The 24914-nt window shown below is 46.1% G+C and overlaps 1 protein-coding gene across 5 annotated transcripts in view; it reads left to right on the forward strand.

Moving 5' to 3' along the window:
• The window catches only part of LOC147113769 (serine/threonine-protein phosphatase 2A 55 kDa regulatory subunit B beta isoform), a 688656-nt gene that overhangs the window by 504544 nt on the left and 159198 nt on the right, over window positions 1-24914 (forward strand). The gene's annotated exons all lie outside the window — the stretch shown is intronic.

The raw sequence follows: 24914 nt of genomic DNA on the forward strand, positions 1-24914 counted from the left end.
TCGACCCGCCGCTTTCGGAACGTTCGAATAGCTGCGCCATTAGCCGCTACGAGGGAAAAACCGAGGTTCCCAGTCTGCATGTCGAGCTTCGACGCAGGTAGAATGTTACACTGCGCCCCGGTGTCACAAAGAAAACGGCGGCCCGAGAGGGAATCGGTGATATAGAGGAGTTTCCCCGTAGAACCGACGGCCATCGCCACCGCAGAATGCCCGTTAGACTTGGTCATCCGTCGCCAGGGACACACCGCCTGCGCTTTCTTGTTTTGTTTTTGGGCGAAAAACTGCAGGGGGAACGGCAGCATCGTGCTTTCGCGCCAAAACGGGTGTGGTAGGAGCACCAGCCCGCTGTAGGAGAAGCCGGAACTACGTCTGTGGGGGGTGGGCGCCTCGTGGCCGCGCAGCACTGCTGGGTAACCGTTAAAATCTTATCGGCTTCGGCCGCAAACTTGGCGCAGTCTGTAATGTCGGATCTGGCTAGGGCAGCCTGAAACTGTTCAGGCAGTTGATAGAGGAAAAGCTCCCGGTTCAGCACCCAAGAGCGTGAGCATTTGGCTCATGAACTCGGACGGTTTGGCGTCCCCGAGGCCGGGCAGCGTGGTGAGCCGGCGAGTGTAGTGTCCGTGTGTAGATAAAGACACTGAAGACAGGAGTTGGTTCATAGGTATTTACTAAGCAAGTCTGGGGGGGGTTCTAAAGGATATATACAATACACAGGCTTATATAGCCCAAGTGGCAATTACCGGCATTACGCACACCTGGGGCTCTTAAAAGGCACATACACCACAATTGCTCTTAAAGGCACATACACCACAATTCCTCCCCTTCTAGCTAACTAGTACATCATATTTTAAGTAATTATTAATTACATGTTATATGCAAAATAATATACATTGCTGTATTAATTAATTATAAGTTAGTCTCTCAGGAGGCTTCCTGACTTGGTCCGGATAACGCCTCGGGGGTGTAGTAGTTTCTGGTGGTGTAGTAGGTTCTTCTGGCAAGGCTGATTCGGCTTGAAGGCCAGTGTCGGGTTCATCGGGTTCCAGTATCACCGGATCGGAGGTAGATATGGGTATCTCTACTTCATCGTTAGATGTATAGCGTGGTGGTGTAGGTTGTCCCTTTTCGGATGACTTGATGATTTGGTCAGCATGGCGCCTTATTATGCTTTCTCCGATGTCCACGGTATACATCAGTGGTCCTAGTCGTGTGCAGATAGTTCCAGGCTGCCATTTCTCGGTACGGTAGTCCCGGGCCAAAACCGGTTGGCCTATCTGGAAGGCCCTACTTGGCCTTTCATTCATGCCCTGAAACTGCCGGTTCTCCACGTCCCTTCGGATGTTGGGCTTGACCAAATCCAGCCGGCATCTTAGGTTTCTATTGTAGAACATCATGGCGGGAGTTTGGTTTGTAACCATATGTGTTGCATTCCTATATGCAAATAAGAAGTTATCCACCTTGTGCTGAAGTTTTATGTCTTCATTACCCATGGCCTTTATGGCCTTCTTAAAGGTCTGGACAAACCTTTCAGCCAATCCATTGGTGGCGGGATGGTATGGGGCGGACGTGTAGTGCTTTACCCCATTGTTCTTTAAGAACTTTCTGAATTCTTCGGACACAAATTGCGGTCCATTATCAGAACATATCTGTTCCGGCAGCCCATTCCTGGCAAATATGGTCCTTAATACTGTGATGGTTTTTTCCGTGGTGGTGGAGGACATCTTTATTACCTCCGGCCACTTGGAGTGTGCATCAACTGCGATTAAGAACATTGAGTCCATAAATGGACCAGCAAAGTCGATGTGCACCCTTTGCCAGGGAGATGAGGGCCACTCCCATGGATGTAGAGGGGCCTGTGGCGGAGCATTTTGGACCTTCTGGCATCCTAGGCAGCTATTGGTCATGTCTTCGATGTCTCCATCGATACCTGGCCACCATACAAATGCCCTAGCTAGGTTCTTCATTTTCACTCCACCCAGATGCCCCTCGTGAAGCTCCTTTAGCACTTTATCCTGGAGTTTGGGTGGAATCACCACTCTGGATCCACACATCAAGGTTCCTCGGCACACTGACAGCTGTTCTCTTCTTTGCGAGAATGCTGGCAACAGTGGTTCGCCATGTGCTGGCCATCCCTTCATTGTTAAATCGTAGACCCGTGAGAGAGTAGGGTCATTTCTGGTCTCCCTTTCAATGGCAGAATTTGTCATCGGTAGACATTCCACTATGGTAGAGTGGAATATCTCTACTGGGTCTACTGTAGGTGCCTCTTCTATCGTTGGCAACGGCAGGCGCGATAAACCGTCAGCATTCCCATGCTGTTTTGACCCTTTGTATTCAATGTTGTATTGGTGTGCCCCTAGAAAAAGGGACCACCTCTGTAGTCTTTGTGCCGTCATAATGGGGACACCTTTCTTAGGGTTGAATATGGAGATGAGGGGTTGATGGTCAGTCAGCAAGGTAAATTTTTGTCCGTGTAGGTAATGGTTGAATTTCTTCACTCCCCATACCAGGCTGAGTGCTTCCCTGTCTATCTGGGAATAGTTACACTCAGCTGAGTTCAATGAGCGTGACGCAAAAGCTATCGGCCGTTCCGAGCCATCAGGGAATCTATGGGACAATACCGCTCCTATGCCGTAAGGGGATGCATCGCACGCCAGTCTGATTGGTAGTGATGGGTTGTAATGAGCCAAAACTTTCTCGGATGTGATTAAGTCTTTACATTTATGGAAGGCACGTTTACAGTCTTCGTTCCATTTCCAAATCACTCCTGTGTGTAGAAGATCATTAAGAGGGTGCAGAATAGTTGATAAGTTCGGTAAAAATTTATGATAGTAATTTATTAATCCCAGGAATGACCTCAATTGTGAAACATTTTCAGGTGCTGGGGCTTTTATAACTGCTTCAATTTTCTCAGGTGACTTATGCAACCCTTCCTTATTAATTATGTGGCCACAATATGATATCTGATTTTGGAAAAATTCGCACTTGGGGCGATTTGCTCGTAGGCCCCGTTCTTTCAGCCTAGTGAGCACCTGTTCCAAATTGGCAAGGTGCTCGTTGTCGTTTTCTCCTGTTATAAGGATGTCGTCTAGGTAACACTGAGTCCCCGGAATCCCTTGCAGGACTTGCTCCATAGCTCTTTGCCAGATAGCTGGAGCTGAGGCTACTCCAAAAAACAGTCGATTGTACTGGTACAGGCCTTTGTGTGTGTTTATTGTGAGATACTTTTTAGAGGTCTCCTCAACCTCCATCTGTAGATATGCCTGTGCCAAGTCAATTTTTGTGAAACGTTTTCCTCCGGATAGTGAGGCGAAAATATCTTCTATCCTCGGAAGAGGATACTGTACCGTGTGAAGGACCGGGTTTACAGTCACCTTAAAGTCCCCACAGATGCGAATTTTTCTCTGTTCCTCAGAGTTATTTTTCAATGCTTTTTTCATGACTGGAACGATGGGTGTTGCCCATTCGCTCCAATCTATTTTGGATAATACGCCTGCCTTTTCCAAATTCTCCAGCTCTGCCTCGACTGCCGGACGTATTGCGTATGGCACCGGTCTTGCCTTAAAAATTTTTGGAATTGCTGCATCTTCCACTTTTATTGAGGCGGTGATGCCTTTCAAGGTTCCTAGTTTCTCTTGAAACACTTCTTTGGCGTTGGCCAAGGTGTCTTTTAATCGTTCAGGTATGATGTCATCCTTGTTTTTTTCCTTACTGGTCACCGTCAGTGCCTGAATGGAGTGCCAGTCTAAACGTATCTTCCTTATCCATTCACGTCCCAACAACGGTGGACCACCATCTTGTAGAATGTATAAATACAACTTTTGTATTTCTTTGCCGTTGTATACCACAGGCACCTTTATTTTTCCTTTGGGGTATACTTTCTGCCCCGTATATGTTTTTAAGATAATGGATGTGTCTTTTAGAGGTATATGCGAAAATAGCCTCTCGTAATCTCGTCGATTTATTACGGTTAGAGCTGATCCTGTATCTAGCTCCATTTTAACTGGGGACCCTGCTATTATGAGGGTAACCCAGATGGTCTGGTAATCTTCATTGGCAATTACATTATGTAATTTGAGAGAGCTTAGTCTCTTGTTCCCGGAGTCGCTATCGCTCTTCTGGTCTTTGGAGCTACTGTCCGTCATCATTTGTACCTTTCTGTGCTTTTCCTTATTGATTCTTTTCCCGTTAGTGGATTTTTTATTTTCAGATCGGCATACACGTGGAATGTGTCCCATCTTTCCGCATCGCCTGCATGCTTTTTCTTTGAACCAGCAATCCCTCTGGTCATGGTTGGATCTGCCGCAGCAATAACATCTCTTGAAACCCCGTGTCATTTCATGGGTGCCGAAGTCCTGTGGCCTTTGCTGTATCTTTGCCGTTCCTATTGCACTGAAAGCCTTGTCCAGTGTTAAATCTTTTCCAGAAGATACCTTTTTTTGTGTTTCTACACTTAGGGGATCGCAGATGAATTTGTCTTGCAGAGAATCTGCCAGTCCCGCCTCGAATTGGCAGTGTAGGGTATCAACAATCTGCTCAAAATTCTTGTCCATCGGTTCGGCTGGAGTGATTAAGTTGCGTAACAGCTTGTATGTTTCTGCGCCCATTAGATCCAGAAGCACTGAAGCTTTTTTTTCATCTTCTATTCCATTTGCGGTGCAAAACACCTCCACTCTTTCTACATATGTGGTCCAATTCTCTATCTTGTTATCAAAAACATCAATATTGCCAAAGTTAGGCTCTGTTTCGTTATCAAAAGCATCAATATTGCCAGACTTAGGCATTTCAAAAAAAAAAAAAGATATGGCGCTTCCCGCGCTCTCTTTTTTTCTCTGTAGCAACGATATGGCGCTTCCTGCGCTTTCCCGCCGCTGCTACCGATAACAACGCTGTTTTACTGTGGTTTCCGTTTATTCACTGTTGGAGACTCGTTCTCGACGGAGGTCTAAACGCTGACCTGCTTGCCGCGCCGGCCGTCTCCCGAGTGCACCCTCCCAGTCCGTTATTGCTTGCCTCCGATTTCGCTGCCTGTCTCAGCTGTAGAGCCCGACGCTGGAGCCCCAGCCTGACGCCCAGGAAGGATTAGCGCAGTACCTGCCACCAGCTTGGCCAGCTGGTGAAACCACAGTTTCTATAACTTCCTTGAGTCTTCTGGACGCTGGAGGAATCGATGTCCTTGAGGTGCTGCCGAATTGCAGGTAAGTCCGTTTCCACTTCGTCGCCACTGTAGTGTCCGTGTGTAGATAAAGACACTGAAGACAGGAGTTGGTTCATAGGTATTTACTAAGCAAGTCTGGGGGGGGTTCTAAAGGATATACACAATACACAGGCTTATATAGCCCAAGTGGCAATTACCGGCATTACGCACACCTGGGGCTCTTAAAAGGCACATACACCACAATTGCTCTTAAAGGCACATACACCACAGCGAGCACGCTCCGACTTTGATAGCCCGAAAACCTGAAGCAACCGCGCCTTAATTGCATCATACTTGCTGTCAGTAGGAGGACTACCGAGGAGGCTGATGATCCGTGATGCAGTTGCGCTGTCGAGGGCGGAGACCACGTAATAATAACGGGTCTGACCCGCGATGATGTTCCGAATGGCGAACTGGGCTTCAGCCTGGATGAACCAGGCGTCTGGTTGTTGCTCCCAGAACTGTGGCAGTTTCAGCGTGACGGCGTTCGTGTCCATGTCGAATCTTCCACGAAAATCATTTGTAGAAGTCGGGGTCACCAATGTAGGAACGGAGGTTCCTGTCAAAACGACTGAGTTCGACTCAGGCAATTAAAACAATGAACTTTAATGAAACGAATCGAGTTTAAACTGGAAACTGCTAGAACACATCAATAACAGGTCTACTGTCCTTGAGGGCTCCACGAGGACTGATCCTCTGGTCAGAAGACTGACGTCATCACGTCATCACGTTCTTCCCGCCATTGGGGCATCCCGTGACTAACGGCATGACGTCATCACGTTGAAACCGCGCTGTAAAGGTAACTAGACATTGTACAGTCAAACAGTGTAATTGTTATCAAAGCACATCATGCAAAACTTACATAATCTTGCATTAAACGGAGGAAATCGCTCCTGAAATTTCTGACGGCCACGCAAGTCAGTTAATATCTGTAATGCTCTCACCAACCTAAAGCTTCAGCAGCTGGCCCTGGGCTCTTGAGACGCCCACTCTACATTCTCGGAGAAACTGCTATGGTGTATGGGGCTGGGCAAGTTGAGTGGGCTCCACACCTCCAGTTGGCTTTCTGTGGTGGGTGAGGTGGGGTGTCTACCTGTACAAGGCATCTCATTACCCTGATGGTCTAGAAGTGGGGCATGTTGACCTTAGTCGGTGATTCTCCCTGATGATGAGGGTCAGCTTTCTCTACCAGTCGCCTTGTAAATGGAAATTTCTGCTCCGATGTTAACCATTTACACCACGTTCGATTTTACGCTCCATTTACCACAGTGGAGCTGAAATTCAGGTGGAATGTAAATCGAGTTGAACGTGACCTGTTCTCTCCGAGTGCGTTAGGTTAAGGTCGGGGCTTGGTTTTGCCCGGAGATGGCAGAAAATGACAACGTTAGTTGCAGGAGGAGAGAAGAAATTGTGTTCTAAATCTTTTTAATGTTGTCTTTGGCGGTTTGATGAATGAATTAGCCCATTATCTAAACCGAATTCCAGTTCTAGTATCAGGGCATTGAGACTGACCACCTTCCTCTTCCCCTTCATCTAAACATTTTGAATAGGACCTTCCCAGCAAACTAATGCATATCACTGAGATTATACAGCCTTTTCCAGAAGTGATCACATAGAGAATGTGACTGACTCAAAGTGATTATAGACGCTTTTCCCTTTTAACAATTCTCAGCTCCATAAGCCCAAGTCCATCTCAAACTTGAATCTGCTCCCAGTCTGGTGACTGTCTTCTCGCAATGCTCCGTAAGACATTAGGAAATAATCATCTGCTTGGGAATCCCTCTACTTCATTGACAGTACTCAGGTCAGTGCTCCGGCAAAACTGTGCTTGCCCCATTGGGGTATGGTGGGCGCATGTTGAAGAGGAATACATGGCCTCCAATGTATTTACACTGCCAGAGTGCTGGATATGGGCTGCCTTTTGGGCCTCAGTGTTCAGAGGTTGGAGAGGGGGCACCAAGGCAGATGCAAGAGCAGCCTACGTATGTGGTCTTGGAGCACAGTCCTACACAGGCCCCATCGAGTGAAGGAATGCTTCTTAATCAACTTTTTTGTTCAATTTGTACACTTTTTGCCACTGTGTGTTTTTGCCCACGGACTGGATCCCTGTGAGAGAGCATGGTGCTGCCCCCAACCTTCTGCATGTTATCAATCCTGGGGCCAGAAATGTAGCTGGTGTCGGGGGGGGGGCACTTTGGCTGGGCGGAAGCACCCGCTCGCTTCTCTTCTGCCAGTAAGTCTAAGCTGTGGAATGTAAATTGAATGTCAAGGCCCAAGCTGACTCCAAAGTAAAGTGGAGTGAGACTACCTCCTTCTAAGAGGCATACTCCTCCTCCTCACTCTGGTTTCCCGTCAAGCCTTGAGTCTAAATTCCAACTGCATTCACTCAACAATTACAGTGTGAACTGAAGCAGAACCACATCGCACCAACAATATGGTTATAGTGTGATTACACACACACTCTGTTTCATAGTCATTGTGTTGAAATAAAGACACATCAAAGTGTCTTTCTACTCAAACTTATTCTTTCCCAGGGCAGCTTAACTGTGGCGCTTCTTAATCCCCCTCGTCTTTCCTTCCTTCTATAGCCACCGAGCTTCTGAAGCCCAAGCTTGCCAATGCCTAATCGGTACTTCATGATTTATATTATCTTCTTTTCAACCTTGATGGTACTCTGCATTGTGGGCTTTGTTCCACGTATCTAATTGAGGGAGGTTGAACTCTTAAATCTGGAACACTCTCCCAAAAGCTGTTGAGGCTGGGATTGATAGATTTTTGTTAGGCAAGGATATTAAGGGCTACGGAGCCAATGCAAGTAAATGGAGTTAAGATACAGATCAGCCATAATCTAATTGAATGGCGGAACAGGCTCAGGGGGCTGAATGGCCTACTCCTGTTCTTACGTTCGAGCACTTAACAAGTGACGTCTGAACCTTGTGATCAGATTACTGCTGGGATTATTATTCATGGGATTTGCTGCCATTTATAGCATGTGCGGTTTCTGATCGGATCATAGCTGGGATTATTAGTCGGATCGGATTAATGCTGGGATTTATTTGCTATTTATACCGTGTGCAGTTTCCGTTGTATACAGGAATCTTTTTGGCCTTCTCAGCAGATGCGGACATGTGATGGTGGTAATGATACAGGGTTAACGATGGGGTGCTCGATAAGTGGCGGCTCATGCTGTGAAAGTCCAGCCAAGATATTGTATTCTGACCTGTTGGTGATGCTGGAGGTGTTTTGTAGGGGAGAGGGTTACTTTTCATCGGTCATCCCTTTGGCTTTCCCTTCCTTCAAAAGCCTTCTAAGAAATGATATCTTTGATATGCCTCTCTGCTCCCCTCGCCCATCTTCCTTTCAAATTTGCAGCCTTTTCTCCCGCTCAATGATTTCTCTCACGTGACAAACTCCAGAAAAATGTCAGTCGCTGCATGATTTAATACTTGACCTTCCATGCATTTCATGGAACAAGTATCCAGTCCCCTATAGACTCTGCCCATGTTTTCTACCCTTCTGCTCAGTGACTCCTGTCAACGTGCAGCCGATTCCAGAAGTCCTTGATGTTTCCTTTTGAGGGAATTTTAACTTTTAGAACCCAATGCAGGTTCTTTTTAATTTTTCTTTTAGATCCGTCTGTTTGTCTAGACTTAAACGAATATAATTTGATGGCTTTCCACCGTGCATCAAGTGGTTAAATAATGCACACATTAATGTGTACAAATTAGTGAAATAACGACTCTCTATAATCGCCCCCAGTCCCCCGGGCTTGTGACCCGTATAGTGTCTCATTTCCCCAGGGCATTAATCCATGGAGATGAGGTTAATTAACATTTTAACGTCCTAGTTATGTGAAGGAAGCAAAGTGAGTTGTAATAACCAATAGGAGCAATAAAAGGCACTGTTTATTGTTGTTCTATAGAGACTAGGTGTACAGAATCCTTCAAGGTACCAGTTGCAGTGCCCTTCAAGTAGGAAGTTATTTATATTTTTACTCGAGCAGTTTTTTTTTTAAAGATGTGTTTGCAAATGACAGAGTAAAGATTGGAAAATGCATGAGCCTAATTGGGCTGTTGGGAGCAGCCTCGGTGGTGATGGTGATGCCCCTCATGGTCCAACCTCCTTTCTTCAAACTATTGTAAGTCGACTGTCTCTCTGCTCAGCAGCGTCAGTGGTTTCTCCCCGAGGTTTATTCTTTCCAATTTACTGCCGTCTCTCCTGAAGGACTCGTGGGCACCGTTCCATGAACACTGGCTGCCCTCTGGTTCCTCACCCTCGTGTCTGAACCGAGACCGTGAGTGTCAGCAGACAATTCGACCGTAGAGGTCATCGCAGCTGAACTCGCTCTATGATGAGCACTTTCCATTGTATGGTGATCCCTAGATGGCGATCTGGAACAGGGCACCAACTGTCTGTTGTGGCGGGGCGGGGGGGGGGGGGGGTGGTGTGGGGGCAAAAGACACCTATTAGAAAATATTGTTGAGGCACAGAGGCTCATGGTTTTGTGGTGGGGGTGGGTGACAATTTTCCCTTGTATTTTTTTTGGATGCGCGGCCCATTCACAGTTTCGCGCAAGAGCGGAACTTAACATTGAAAAAGCCGGTCCCGGGCTACTAGGGACCGTCTGAGAGCTGCGTGGCCGCGGAGCGTCTAGGAAACATCGGGTTGGGTTGCCATATTTTATACTTTGAGTAACAGATTCCACTCTGTAATGGAGTTTAAGAAATGTTGGTGCTACTTCAGAGATTATATTCAGAGAAAGAAAGAAATAAAGATAGAAAAAACCTATCTAACTAACTAACCAACTAACTTGCATTTGTATAGCATCTTTCACGACCCCAGGACGTCCCAAATAACTTTACAGCCAATGAAGTACTTTTTGAAGTGTAGTCGGTGAAACCTGACCATTTGGCCTTTTGAGTAGCTGAGCCCTGCAGACCAGGAAGGCCCCAGGCTGACTTCGGCCAGGGCAGTGAGTCAGAGCCCCCTGGAGTAGCGGGGAGACAATTGCGGATCATTATCCGCTGAGCCCCACGTGAAGTGCGTGTGTGGGGATGGCAGACGAGGACGGGATCAGAATCTGCTGTATTGCCACTCCCTGCCCTCCCCCCTTCACCACCCTCAGTGGATTAGCAGCCTGCTAACTTGCACAGAAATCTTGACCACTTGGACAAGGTTCCAGAGGATGACTGCCTTGTGGAACTCTACCACTGCAACATCTTCAGCAGGGGAACGGAGAAAACTGTTGAGAGTGAATAAAACAGACCTTTAGTCAATAGTCATAAATCAAAGTGAAGGACTATTTTTGTCTTAATTGCATGCAATTTGAGAAGAGTCCCAGGGTGATTCTTTGTCGTCATTTCTACAAAGAATGCATTTCAGTTCAGAAAATGATCTCAATAATAAAAGAGTTAGCAGATTAATTTTCCATTGAGTGTCACACAACATGCTGTAAGTAATTTTGTTCAATGTGACTTGCTTTGCTCTGCAGAACATTTAATGAATCATCAATTTGGTTCTTTCTTGGAATTTACTAATTGGATAAAAATGCCCGATGTTCTGTTTCAGTGGGAGATGACGTGAGGCAGTGGGCTGATGCTCTTTCTCTCCCCCATTGCAAAACTAACCACGTTTTAGCACTGATTCACACCCTCATCCAGAGAGCTGGTGTAATAAATGGAAATGTCACACTGCACACTTTCCCATGGATACAGGGCATACTGTGCTGTGTGTGTGCATGTTTGTCTCTACTCCAGTTCATTCTCGTATTTTCTTTGCTTTTAGTTACTTAATTAGATTATTAGAACATGTTACTGCAGTGCGTTGTGTATGGGAACAGGCTCGGGAGGCTGAATGGCCTATTCCTGTTCCTACATGACAACTTTGCACTAAGATTACATTACAAAAAATGACCAAGCGGTTGAGCAGCACCTGTTTTTAACTCTGTACAGGACACAATTTAGTACAACTGTACTTCAGTACCTGAGGAGCTGCAACTCTAAATTAAAATGCCTGTGTTTAAAAACCAGACAGAGGATTGTCATAGTAACGCATGATCCGCAACAGTAATTTCTAGGCTCATAACATGCCGACATCAAACAGAAGTCAATTTAAGCAATATATGAATTCCTCTTCTCTCGTGTTTTTTTTTGGTTAAAGCCGTACACATGTTGCTGCAGCTGTACTTGTATTTGCAGGAGTGTGCATTGTTGTGCCGAGTCTTTTGCCTTCATTCGTATTGGTACAGCAATAAATGACGGCGTATGTTTGACCTCTTCAGTGCAGAGAGGGAGTTTGCCAGAGGTTGGAACTCATTTTGTGGAGCGATTTCAGGGAGCGAGGAATGTTACAAGGTGGCGTGATCTTTGTGCTAAGGATGGTATTTGGCACAAGGTCAGTGGTGACGGTGCATGCTTTCTATCCCCAGAGCCCTCAATATTATGGTCTGTGTGCAGATTTTACCCCCAAGGAGGACGCAATCGGCATAATCCGAGTGACATTAGCTGATATATTGATCAATCCTCTCTCGGGCACTAGTTGAAAATGTCAGTCAAAGGATCCTTCTCCCTCCTCCTTCTCCCTTTCCCTCCCCCAAATTAGAAGCCGCACAGGCCTTCCAGCAGTCATATTGATTGAACTATTTTTAACAGCCTGTCACATCTCCAAGCTTGCCTACTGATTAAAGTTGAGTTTGGTGTTGCTAGGCAGAATGAAACACTCTGGCCTCTTATTGACCTGACACTGCAGTGATATCTGACTTGCACAGAAATTGCTGTGGATTGTATGGGGTAATATTCTCTTGTCAGTTTGTCCAGCTAAAAAAATTCTTGCCTTCTTTTGAATTGGACCCTCTCCACCCACCCCCAACCCGCCACACTGTACATTCAAGCCCCGAGTCTGTACAGTGTTTCATTAGCAGGCAGTTAGAGGAAAAACAGTTTACCATGAAAAGAGGAATTGCTGAAGAGGCAATCTCCACTGATCGAAGAGATTAAGGATGTGTACATTACAGTAAGAACATTGAAAAACTGAGTGTCTGCAGTGCAGTTGAACAAATGGGAGTGAAAACCAGGTAGCAGTTCCACAGTTTTGATTTCCTAGAAAAGAGCGAATTAGAGGCAGTGGGATGAGCTTTGATTGTGACCCAGTGAAGATGCAGGGGAAAGAAACCACATTAACTAGGAATGTACAGGAGTGGGAAGGACCATTTGGTCAATCTGACCAGCCCTAGAGTTCAAAAACAGAACACTCCCCATCGCTCAGATGATTTGCTCCCCAAATACCTCCTCAATTGCCTCTTAAAAGTACTGATTATTATCAGCCTCAATTACTTCCCCGGGCAGTCCATGTATAGGGTGGTGTATTTGGAACTTAGAAAGAACAAGTGAGCTGAATTCTGGGGAGCACTGCCCATTGTAGTCCTGAAAACTGAATGATTACAACGAGGGAGAGGTTGGAGGCTAGAGGCCTGGCCCACAAACATTTTTCTTGCATCCTGGTCAGGACTGTATGAGAGAGGGGTGTGTTACCCGAACCTTCTGAATGTGAGCAGTGGACTTGGGTTTGATGAGGGCACACTTGGGATTGCATTTGTGGAAGTAGTTGAGAGCACCATCAAGAGCGGAGGAGGGTATTAAAGTGGGGAGGCAGAATATACCCGGACCTCCCGAGGATCTGGGGCCATATCTTAAATGATAATATCTACAAATATGGGTGGATCAGCTGAGCGTGTGAGCTCTTCAATAAAATCGTGCATGTTTTAGGTGCAAGCCAGTGAAACGAAAGTGTCTGCTTATTACATACATAAAAACATGAAAGCCTATTGTCTAACATCTCTGGAAATCCGCGGAAGACAGTTTGTAAAGCTCCAAAGTACACCTTCCCCCAGACATTTATAGACCAATACCAGCAAGGTTGTCAATCTGTCAGATTGCTTCTCTGAATCCGGTACAGGCAGATCCAGCAGCCACGCACTGCTGTGTTCAACTTCATTTCATCATTCCAAGGATCTGCTGTCTGCGCCTACAACAAGCAATCTTTTATGTCTTAAGTCTACACTGAGTGTGGTAGTCCCAGGAAAATAGAGAAAGACAAAAGAGAGAGAGGTTAGAGGTGAGGGAAGGGGCTGCTATTGGGCGTCGATCTTTTTCTTACTGTTAGTGAGGGCTTGCAGGATTCAACAACAACTTGTATTTATATAGCAGCTTTAATGGAGAAAAATATCCCACGGGGCCTCACAGAAGAAATGGAGCTGACGCCAAACCTTTGTGGAAGGGTTGTGTCCGATGCGGTTTTGAGAAGGTTTTTAAAAGGCCGAGCAGAAGAGTTTAGGGAGGGAGTCCCCGGAGTGGGGCCGAGATGACTGAAGGCTCTGCTGATAATGTTTCAGAAGTGGGGGGCAGCACAGTTTACTTTTGAGCCGCCTTTGAGTTCCGCAAAGGAAAAACATCTGTGAATTGCCATTTGCTGGGGCCTCCCTTTGCAGGGAGACAAAAGCCTGACTGCTGGCAAAGCTAGGTGTACCATATACAGACAGAGAACGGCTTGCTCTTGCATAGCCCCTTAACTCACCATTAAAAAGACTTAAATTGCTTCACTCAATGGAGTACAGTGGTTTGTTACGTGGGCATAGGTCCAGTCTCTCTGTTGTGTTGGTCTTTCAGCAACAGAGTTGAAAAGGGATTTGCTGCAACAGGTGAAGCACGTGCTAGTTCTCTGTAAGGAGCCACAGATCATTTCTCTGTCTGTGATACAACTGTCTGATTCCTGGTCACCACAGAAGCAAACCGCACTGAAGAGTGAAGCACTGGGACTGCAGCATAACTAGATTATATCAAACCTTTGCTTCTCTGCCCTTGTGGTTTATTACTGCGTCTGAAGCCCTTGATCCGATTACACACTTGTAATAACTCTCTTCGTTCATTATTCTCCATTGTTCCACACGATTGGCAGTGGATTTGGCAATTTTCTCTCCTCTTGCTCGAGGTTAAATGGTCGTGGGTGCGAGAGAACTGGAAGTATTTCCAAATTTTACACCCAGTCAGCCTCCGGCATGCTCCGGTATAGCTTGAATTAAGAGCCCTCCCATTCACTTTGGGTCATTCAGAACGGCTGCTTGTCACTGACTGTATCTCTACTGATGCTAATCCAGCTTCCTCACACCGTTGCTCAGTAACCCCACCCAGCCAGGGCCCTGTGTTAGTGACTGTATCTCTACTGACGCTAATCCAGCTCCCTCACACTGTCGCTCAGTAACCCCTACCCAGCACTCTGTGTTATTGACTGTATCTCTGCTGATGTTATTCGAAGTCTGGTAGCCCAATGCAATCAAAGAAAATTCCTTTCTGCATTATTTTGATGTTGTCACCACAAGATAGGGAAGGCCATTCGGCCCATCTTAATTCATCCATCCAGGGAGATCCTAATGCCCCCACCCTGCATTGTAGCATCTATTTGTTCCTAAATAATCGCAGGGTTTTTGCCTCCACTCTATCTGGAGGTTTATTCCACACATTGATCACTCATTGTGTGAAGAATTTCCTGATATCAATCCTCAGATTACCATGTACCAGTTTGAATCTGAGTCCCCTGGTTCTACTCCTGTAGTTTAGTTTAAAATAATAATCCAGGTTAATTTTCTGTATACTCTCAATAATCTTAGACACCTCTATAAGATCACCTCTCAGACTCCTCCTTTCCAGGCTGTGAAGCCCAAGTCTCTCCAGTCTTTCCTCATACCTAAAACCCAAACCCTGGGGATCAGTCTCGTATCTCTTCTCTGCGCTGTCTCCAGCACTTGAATCTCTCTCTTGTACCTCCTTGACCAGAGCTGGACACAATATTCGAGGTGTGGTCTGACCAAAGCATTGTACATCGTTGCTTCCTTTGACTTGTATTCTATTGTTTTGACTATAGTGCCTACCTGTCAGACCACACCTTGAATATTGTGTCCAGTTCTGGCCACCAAGATACAAGAGAGACATTCAAGGCCCAATCACTTACACTGTTCCTGTTTCTGCCCAGCAGTTGCCTATATCGGGCAAACGGCACTGACATTACCATAGGCGTCAGTTACAAAGGCACCGCTTAAACCCTATTAAGCGGGCTGGCTATTTCGGGCAGTTCAAGCAGCTTTTCGCACCTCTGTAAAGTGTGATTGCTTGTCATCAACTCCTTTTGGGCAGCCCCACCGCCTTCAGTCACGTCTGTTTCGCATTTCTCCCCTTTGAAATGAATGCAGAGTTAACAAACTGGCATTGCTTGGCTCAGATGCAGGGCAATGCACCGTGCCCCTAAGCTCGGTCCCAAAAACAGTGGTCCCTCCGCACCAGCCATCCCTGTAGTCAGTTTAACAACACCAGTTCAGTTCCAGTTGATGCTCTACAGACAGATTCAGACGATCTGATCTGTGCTCTGCCCATATATGGAGAAAGCACAGACTAATCCTGTAAAATCACACCTCGTGGGCTGAATGCTGCAGCTCACTGTGTGACATTTAATGCCTTTCAAGGAACGTCCTGCACTGCTGTCTCTTCCCACACAAACTGAGAACAGACTAAAACAAAACAAAGCATACCCTGATTTAACATGCTAAAACATCATTACTTACAAACATTTCCCACTATATCTTAGTAACAGCAGACAGTGACTTCCTGGCTGTAATATAAAATCAGCTGAGACGTCTAAACAATATTTACTTGCTCTTGGGGTTTGACACTGCTTCCGATTACAGTCTCTCTCTCTTGTCCATTATTCCTTTAGTAACAGTCAGCAATTTCAGCTATTCTGAAATCAGATGAACAGTCGAGGACAAGAAAGAGCAATTTGACCCATCCAAGCTCATCTTTCCAGTAGCTAACACTCCAAGGCAAGCGTCTAATTCCATTTTCAGCCCCTCTATGCCCTTGTTTCTGATACCTTGGAGATTATTGGAGAGACTGGAGAAGCTGGCATTGTTCTACGTGTGCAGCGCCTGATTTAGCGCTCCAATTACCTCCAGGGGCGATAGAAGCCAAATTTGCAGTCAGAGGCGATAATTAGCAGCAGGTGCTAAGCTTTGTGTCCGGCCGATAATTGCGCCCCAAACGGGGCGATACCGAATTTCTCCCCCCAAGAGATGAGCTGAGAATTTTTTTATGCAGCATGTTATGATGATCTGGAATACACTACCTGAAAAGGTGGTGGAAGCAGGTTCAATAATAAATTTCAAAAGGGAATTGGATAAATACTTAGAGGGGAAATATTTGTAGGGCTATGGGGAAAGAGCAGAGGAGTGGCACTAATTGCATAGCTCTTTCAAAGAGCTGGCACAGGCACGACAGGCCAAATGGTCTCCTTCTGTGCTGTATCATTCTGTGAGTCTATGTCTGAGTACAAAGGATATTTCTTGTATACGTATTACAAATTTACTTTTCGCTAATAAATGTTGTGTTTCTGTTGCTATATTCCGAACTAAAGGCTGTGATTGGCTATGGAAGTGTAAAACTCCCGGTACATTCACTTGTTCAATCCCTGTCCCACTGTGTAAACATTCAGCCTTGTGCTGTTACATTGGAAGTCTTTGGATTTGGAGCCTATTTGGAGTCTGTATCCAGCTAATGATTTCAGGAAGTGCTGGAGTGCCGAGGTTGGATGAAGACAGGATCAGGACATGGGGGTAGAGTTTCTGCTTTGGCCGCAATCAGGCGATAGAAGATTGGAATTCCTCCACCTCCCACAGGCTAGTGAACATGGGGAGCACTTCCAGAGAAGATATTTGATTCAGGGTCAATCGTATCCTTTAAAACAGCAGCTGGATTGATATCTGTTAAGAAGCGGGTTTGAGGGCTGTAAAGATAATAGCACAGATTGAAATTTTTCTCCAGAGCAGGTGGGGACAGAATTTAGAGCATCAACAAATGGGGCAGGTCCACAACAGAATAATAACTCTGGATGGAGGAGCTTCATTGCGCCAAAGCGCTCTTCTTGCTCCAGACTTAGGTCGTTATCTATCTCCAGGATATATTGCTGTTCAATTTCCGTGGGGAATTTTCCCAATCTTCTGCCGTAACTTCGTTGGAAACAACCGCTAACGCCATTTCTCCAGAGTTTCCGCAGATCTTCCACTGAAGTTACGGCAGGAGAAGGCCTGCGGAAATTCTACCCCACCGTGCCTATGGGCGTATCTGTTCTGCTGTTTCATAGAATCATACAGCACAGAAGAAGGCAACTCGGCCCATCGTGTCTGTGCCGGCTCTTTGAAAGAACTATGGAACTAGCCCCACTCCCCCTGCTCTTTCACCATTGCCCTGCAAATTTTTCCTTTTCATGTATTTATCCGATTTTCCTTTTGAAGGTTACTATTGAATCTGCTTTCCCGTGCTACACTGAAAAATCCTAACACACAAATTTTTGATCAGCGACTGTTGGAAGGGGGTTCATGGAATGTGAAGATGGTGCTCACTCGAGGGAATGCAAAAGTGGGATTGGGAAAAGTAAAAGTAAGATTGAGGGTTTCTTGTAGATTGGAGGCCAGAAACACACAATAAGACCGGACTAAAGGGGAAAAAGGAAGTTGTACATAGTGCAAAGAAAATAAAAGTAACGATTACTTTTCCTCTGTGAGGGTGTTTATTACTCTGTTTAGCAAGCCTCTTTTCTCCTCCCCCTTGCTGAAGCCTGTCTGGGTTACATGTCATCCATATCCAAGAGTAGGTGACCGGTTTCTAGACTAAGACTGGTATTGCTATTATCGGGCTGCTTGAACAAGTATTCAGGGATGACCTAGCTGCCAATTTCTCTAGTTCTTCCCCAGCCCAATTCTCTAACTGACAGATGGGGAGGGTGGGTGTAAGTTAACTAGGATTTTATTACCTTGTAGACCAAATAAGCTTAGAAGTAGAAGCATGTTTTCAGTCAAGTATTATATTTTTCCAAATTTATTCTCTGTCATGATTCACTTTCAGGAATAAAGATTTTTTGGGGGATTTTTTTATTGCAGGTGTCTTTCTTTTGAGATTGCTTACCCCACACTCTGAGCAAATCATATTTAGGTGTCAGCTGTGGCTCAGTGGTAACACTCTCAACTCCGATTCAGAAGATTGTGGGTTCAAGTCCCACTCCAGGAACTTGAGAACATAATCTAGGCTGACACTCCAGTGCAGTACTGAGGGAGTGCTGCACTGTCAGAGGTGTCATCTTTCGGATGAGATATAAACCGAGGCCCCATCTGCTCTCTCACGTGGATGCAAAAGATTCCATGGCACTATTTCAAAGAAGAGCAGGGGAGTTCTCCCCGGTCCTGGCCAATATTTATCCTTTAACCGACATCACTAAAAACAGATTATCTGGTCATTATCTCATTGCTGTTTGTGGGAGCTTGCTGTGCGTAGATTGGCTGCTGCGTTTCCTACATTACAACAGTGACTACACTTCAAAAGTGTTTCATTGGCTGAAATGACCTTTTGGGACGTCCTGAGGTGGTGAAAGGTACTGTAGAAATGCAAGTTTTTTTTGTACGTGTTTCTCTCTGCCATTTTGCTCCTCTCTCTGAAGATGGTGGGTAGGTTTTCCTCATTTGGGCGCCTGACGGGCACAGCCCTGCAGCTCCGAGGAAGCAACTGCCCGGGTCTCTTTCTGCCAGGGTCACTTGCTTGGCCGCGCTCCTGCCTGCCGACTTCAAGGTCTCCTGGACAGCGGCGACCAAAAAGCCCCCCTGACCGCTTCAGATTGTCTGAGGAAGGACGATTTTAACTTTCCCGAGAAGTCTTTGGCTTGTCCCTGGGGAACTCCGTTGTTTCTCCTGTCGGCAGGAGTCCAGGGTGGTGGGTGTGGAGGCAGGCCTTTGCTGCAGCTTCCTTCAGGTGCCCCAAGGCTACTGTGACCAACCAGCGTTCCACCAGCAAAATGGGGCAGGACGCGGGGAATTGTCCCCGCCTCATTGAAGTACGAACAATGGGCCTGCAGTTATATCAGCAGGAATAGCCCCAGGAAATCCTGGAGCAGTTCAGTGGAGATAGAGTCATAGAGTTATACAGCACAGAAAGAGGCCCATCGTGTCTGCGCCGGCCATCAAGCCCTGTCTACTCTTATCCCATTTTCCAGCACTTGGTCCGTAGCCTTGTATGCTATGGCGTTTCAAGTGCTTATCTAAATGCTTCTTGAATGTTGTGAGGGTTCCTGCCTCTACCACCCTTTCAGGCAGTGAGTTCCAGATCCCAACCACCCTCTGGGTGAAAAAGTTTTTCCTTAAATCCCCTCTAAACCTCCTGTCCCTTGCCTTGAAACTATGCCCCCTGGTTATTGATCCCTCTACTAAGGGAAAAAGTTCCTTTCTATCTACCCTATCTATGCCCCTCATAATTTTGTACACCTCAACCAGGTCCCCCCTCAGCCTTCTCTGCTCTAAGGAAAACAACCCCAGCTTGCCCAGTATCTCTTCATAGCTGAAACGCTCCTGCCCAGGTAACATCCTGGTGAATCTCCTCTGCACCCTCTCCAATGTAATCACATCCCTCCTATAGTGTGGTGACCAGAACAGCACACAGTATTCCAGCTGTGGCCTAACTAGCGTTTTGTACAGCTCCATCATAACCTATATGGAGACCTGATGGAATGGGTCCCTTTCCATTTTTCCTCTTCATTGTTCCTGAGAGAACAGCAACAAATTGCATTTGTAAAGTACCTTTAACATAGTAAAAACATTCCAAGGCACTTCACAGGAGCGTTTTCAGATGAAATTTGACACCGAGCCACAAAAGGAGATATTAGGACAGGGCTTGGTCAAAGAGGTAGGTTTTAAGGAGCGTCTTAAAGGAGGAGAGAGAGGCAGGGAGTTTTAGGGAGGGAATTCCAGAGCTTAAGGCACAGGCAGATGAAGGCACGGCCGCAAATGGTGGAACGATGGAAATCGGGGATGCGCAAGAGGCCAGAATTGGAGGAGCGCAGAGATCTTGGAGGCCATGGAGGGATTTCAACACAAGGATGAGAATTTTAAATTCGAGGTGTAGCCGGACCGGGAGCCAATATCGGTTGGCGAGGAGCAGATTACAATTCGGCGCTGTGTTGGAACTTGCAGCGTTTTTATCCCTCAGGAAAGTTGTAGATAGAAAGAAGGAATCAATAATTTTGAAGCTTTCTGAAAGTATTTTGTTGAAACCCAAGGGTAGTGGTGAATACAGTATTATAGCTGCGGTATATAAATTGGTTTCAGCTTTAATGTATCTGCTATCTAATTTCTCGGAGGCAGGCTGCACCGGAGTGTGCAGTTGTAATTACAACGGCTGACTCGCGTGATTGATGATATCCTGCATCCCACCTTATAACGGGAGGTGAATGTCTCTTATCAGGACCCGGCACATTTCAACGTAAAGAAGGGATTTGACCCCTGGTGTCTGTCAAAAGCTGACTGGAAACAAATCACATTTACATTTAAATGTCCGGCCTGTTGCTCAGTGCCTCAGTGTGTGCTGGAATCTAGATCCCTATTGCAGCTCAAGTGCTGGTCTGATTTTGAGCAGATGCGCACTTTACTTTGGCCTACCTGAGGCTTCTGTCCTTTTGCCCCCTTCCTCCTCATCTTGCCCTCATTCTGTAAGTGCTGACTCCCCCAGGTGGCCATTGTTCATGTTTGAGCCTGGGCAGGTTGTGTTGCAAGCTATTCAGCCATGGGGGCTGTAACGGATGAGTCTGATTTTATCCTCAGCTGACATGCCCAATGTTTTTTCCAGCTGGGGTTGTGATCAAAATCAGGGACCCTGAAATGAGTTTGCAAACTGCAGAATGAGTTGTTGCAGGAAGCATCTCTGTATTAAGGTTGGTTCTGTTAAGACGATCCTACGAAAATGCTGCAGTGGGCAAATGCACCATGGAGGACAGAAAGGTCACGGTTCGGTGACCATTCTGAGTGAGTTAGCTGATCTCAGCTAGGGTGGGGTGTTACAATTGGCCTCAGTGCCCTGGACTAGGGCACCTGCTCTTCAGTGATTCCTGCTGGAAGTGTATGTGTGTGACGGTCACACGAGAGTAGGTTGGGGATTGGTGGCGATGCCCTCTGCAGTCAGACAGCGTACTAACACTCACTTGGACTAGTTACCGGAGGAAAGGAACAAAAGGGAGAGGTCTGTGAGAGGGTGGAGGGCAGTAGTGATTAAATGACAAAAGGGTCGAGGCTGCAAGGCGTAAGGAGCTGATAATGCGACAAACATGGAAACAAAATATGGGACCAGAGGAGCTGTAAATTGTTACAGAATGTCCAAGAGAAAATGGATGACTGAGATCTGAAGCTGCTAAGCTCAATGTTGAGGCCGGAAGGTTGTAAGGTGCCCAATAGAAAGATGAGGTGCTGTTCCTTAGGTCAGGGGAGTCATTGGCAAATGGTCTGCAGCCACGAGGACAATGACATGTTTCTACGGTAACTGGATGATGGTTTTGGAGCCGGAGCTGGCAGCTGCTGAGCTATTTCTGCAGGTCTATCTCCGTGTCTCAGCTCGGCAAGCCTGGCTGGCTGCAGAATTTCAGTTCACCTCCACTCTTGCTGACTGCAACCTACCGAGCTCCAAACCAAAGCTGGCGCCGTGCTTCTTGCAGTCGACAGTACCCAATAGGAGGGAGGTTGGCCAGTCTCTAGTTTTGTTCACTGACTGTCGGTTCGACTGTTCCGTCAAACAGAGCAATCTAGCTTTAAAAAGGCCTTGGAAAGGGTGCAGAGGAGATTTGACAATGATACCAGGGTTGAAGGACTTCAGTTATCTGGAGAAACTAGAGAAGCTGGGATTGTTCTCCTTAGAGCAGAGAAGGTTAAGGGAAAATTTAATAGGTGTTAAAAATTATGAGGGGTTTAGATAGAGTACATAGGGAGAAACTGTTTCCACTGGCAAGAGGACACAGATTTAAGATAATTGGCAAAAGAACCAGAGGGGAGATGAGAAATATTTTTTACACAGCGAGTTGTTATGATCTGGGATGCACTGTCTGAAAGGGCGGTGGAAGCAGATTCAACAGTAACTTTCAAAAGGGAATAGGAGTTATACTTAAAAAGGAAAAATTTGCAGGACTATGGGGAAAGAGCAGGGGTGTGGGACTAATTCAATAGCTCTTTCAAAGAGCTGGCACAGGCACGATGGGCTTAATGGCCTCCTTCTGTGCTGTAAGATTCTACGATTGTATAACTAAGCTGATTTGAAACCTGTTTGCAGCTCAATCCCATCAACCCAGTCAAGTTGAAGCAAACTCAACATTTCGCCTAGTACACTGCTCTCCCTTACCATCTGCTGTTTCCACCGTCAGAATGAAGAAATGATATTCTGTTAGTATTGACAAGTAGCCGAATCCCATCTGGGAATGGGCATTTTATACAGAATCTACTCCGTCCAATCGGAGCATCATAAATATCCGCTCCAGTGACCTCATGAATAGAGCCAGTTGGCTATGAACTATGGGCAGCATTTCCCAATTAAAGTCACTGGCACAGAACTCACTCTTGGGGTAGTAGGGATGGCGCACATTATATCTGCTTCCAGACTCTCTTTGTGACTGACAGATTTAAAACATTAAAAGGTTGAGAGGAAGCATGGACTGAAAATTGGAGTAATAGTGTTAACTTTGACAGGGAGATTTACTTCCACCTTGTGATGGTTTGGTGCCGATCACTCTGCACAGTTCATGTGTGGTGATGTGGGGGGAGGGGGGGGGGTTAGCGGGGTCATTTTGTTTGTAAAGAAATAATTTGCAGGTGGCTATCAAGATGGCCCATCGTTAACTAATTTTATGTAAACTGCTCTTATACCACCAAGGGTCACTGGTGATTGAGGTGTGCACAGTCTCTCCTTACTGCTCAGCAACATCTCTTAAATGTCAGCTGTGGCTCAGTGGGTAGCACTCTCGCCATTGAGTCAGAAGGTCGTGGGTTCAAGTCCCACTGTCGGAGGTACCATCTTTAGGATGAGACGTTAAACCGAAGCTCCGCCTGCCCTCTTGGGTGGATGTAAAAGATTCCATGGCACTAGCTCGAAGAACAGCAGGAGAGTTCTCCTCGGTGTCCTGACCAATATTTATTCCTCAACCAATACCGCTAAAACAGATTACCTGGGCGTTAGCACACTGCTGTTTGTGGGACCTTGCTGTGTGCAAACTGGCTGCCGCATTTCCTACATTACAACAGTGACTACATTTTTTTTTTAAAGTACTTCATTGGCTGTAAAGCGCATTGGGACGTCCTGAAAGGCGCTATATAAATGCAAGACTGTCTTTCTTTTGGTCATTGTACATTCATCAATTTTAGAGGCTTCGGTCCAAGTTTTTATAATCTATTAAGAGACGTATAAAACAGTAACAATTACACTTTCAGTGCTCGCCTTTCACTCGAGTGAATTTCCAGACACTCAGCACCGTCATTGGTCAAGTGCTCAAACTTACGGGGCATAGAATGATACAGCACAGAAGGAGGCCAGTCGGCCCATCGTGCCTGTGCCGGCTCTTTGAATGAGCTCTCCAATTAGTCCCATTCCACCACTCTTTCCCAATAGCCCTGCAAATTTTTCCCATTCAATTATTGATCCAATTCCCTTTTGAAAGTTATTATTGAATCTGCTTTCACTGCCCTTTCAGGCAGTGGCGTTCATAACAACTATCAATTGTCATAGCAACCTGCACCTTTTATTTTTACATTTATTCTTGGGCTGTGGGCATCTTTGGCAATTGATTGCCCATTGCCTAGTTGCCCTTGAGAATGTGTTGGTGGACTCTGGACCATGGACCTGCTGTAGATGCAGTGTTGGATCCCGTCTTACGGCTGTATGCACTTTTAATCTGTGAGTCCGAGGTCTGGAAAATGATTGATTTACTTCACAAATCCATTTTGCCAGATTTCAAATTGCAACAATTAAACACGTGTCACACAGAAATGTCACTTGATGGAGGCTGATAATTTCACGTCACTCCGAATGCAAAGCCCGTCCGTCGCAGTCACAGTTTATTGACGCTAACACGCAACTTCCACAAACAGATATCGCCCTCGTTCCAAATCTCCCTGATAAATCTGTCAGGAATTCTGATTGCTTTCTCCTGAAAGGTGTGATAACTCTTATTTATGAGACACTGTAAACCAGCTGTTAATTCTCTCTAAAATTAGAAATGATCCTTCACGGCAGTCGGGAGACGTTTCCCCCCTCCCCCCCCCCCCCTTTCCCTAAACCTCCTACCAATCGGCTTGAAGGCTGCTCTCTGCTGCAGGTGGAGCTGCTTTGCCTTAATGGCTTGGCTGTCTGTTCGCAGCCTGTTCTCTTCTCAGCTCGTCATTAATTCCAAACCTAATGAGTTGTTGAAAGATTAGGAGAATGTGCTGTATACATGTTGCAATCCATATACAAGGTGGCTATAATTGTTCTCATGACACTACATATTGGCAATTGCAACATGTATAATGTAAAAAAAGAACGTGTTGCTTTTACACTGGGGGGAAAAGGTGTTCATCAAAGGCAATTGGTCTGGTGCTATTTTATTGAGTCTAAAGCTGGCCAGGGGACAAGGCAGTGAGGGGGGAGGGAGAGGGGGCAACGAGAGATCAGGGTCTTCTTTCCTAGCGATGACAATTGCTTGAAACCCTTAATGATAAATGCCTCCATTTTAACGTACAGGAGTAACCGAGGGACAGATTTCACTTTAGAAATTTCTTGACTGACGGTTCAAAATGGGGACGGTCCAGACCCAAAATGTGGTTTGTCTTTGCATCATTTTGATA

The sequence above is a fragment of the Somniosus microcephalus genome, chromosome 8, assembly GCF_052327205.1.
Source record: "Somniosus microcephalus isolate GS21.2 chromosome 8, FLI_Smic_1.0, whole genome shotgun sequence".
In the NCBI taxonomy this organism is placed as follows: domain Eukaryota; kingdom Metazoa; phylum Chordata; class Chondrichthyes; order Squaliformes; family Somniosidae; genus Somniosus; species Somniosus microcephalus.